The 424-nt window shown below is 31.6% G+C and overlaps 1 protein-coding gene across 1 annotated transcript in view; it reads left to right on the top strand.

The window, feature by feature from the left end:
- LOC119591805 (zinc finger protein Xfin-like) overlaps positions 1–424 on the top strand; it is a 16,139-nt gene that overhangs the window by 10,798 nt on the left and 4,917 nt on the right. The gene's annotated exons all lie outside the window — the stretch shown is intronic.

Raw genomic sequence — 424 nt, 5'->3', positions numbered from 1 at the left:
TATGGTATGGTGTGGTGTGGTGTGTATGCTGATACCTGTGTCTCTATGGATTGTATGCAGTTGTGTAATTATGACTTCTCAGGAAACTCTGATTTCAGTACTTTAGGTCCAGCTGTACCTGTAACCTAAATGTTGTGTCAAGAATGTTTTGATGTAATAATTTCTTTTGATATGATATAAGGTACTTTTGTTAAAGGGAAAAGGTTGAATACATTTTAGGGTATTTTAGTACAATTTGTGTGTAATTTTATCTGATAAGGTAGCATTGTAGTATATCATTAAAACAAAAAAATAAAACTTGTTTCTCTTCCTGACCTTTCATTTATACAATGATAATATGTCAGTAATAGGAGAATTGGAGTTGAGGAATGAGAAGAAACACTAATATGTTATCAATAATGTTTGTGCTATCTTAGAGCTGGAA

This window comes from Penaeus monodon, chromosome 29 (assembly GCF_015228065.2).
Source record: "Penaeus monodon isolate SGIC_2016 chromosome 29, NSTDA_Pmon_1, whole genome shotgun sequence".
NCBI lineage: Eukaryota > Metazoa > Arthropoda > Malacostraca > Decapoda > Penaeidae > Penaeus > Penaeus monodon.
This window is presented reverse-complemented; position numbering and strand designations above follow the sequence as displayed.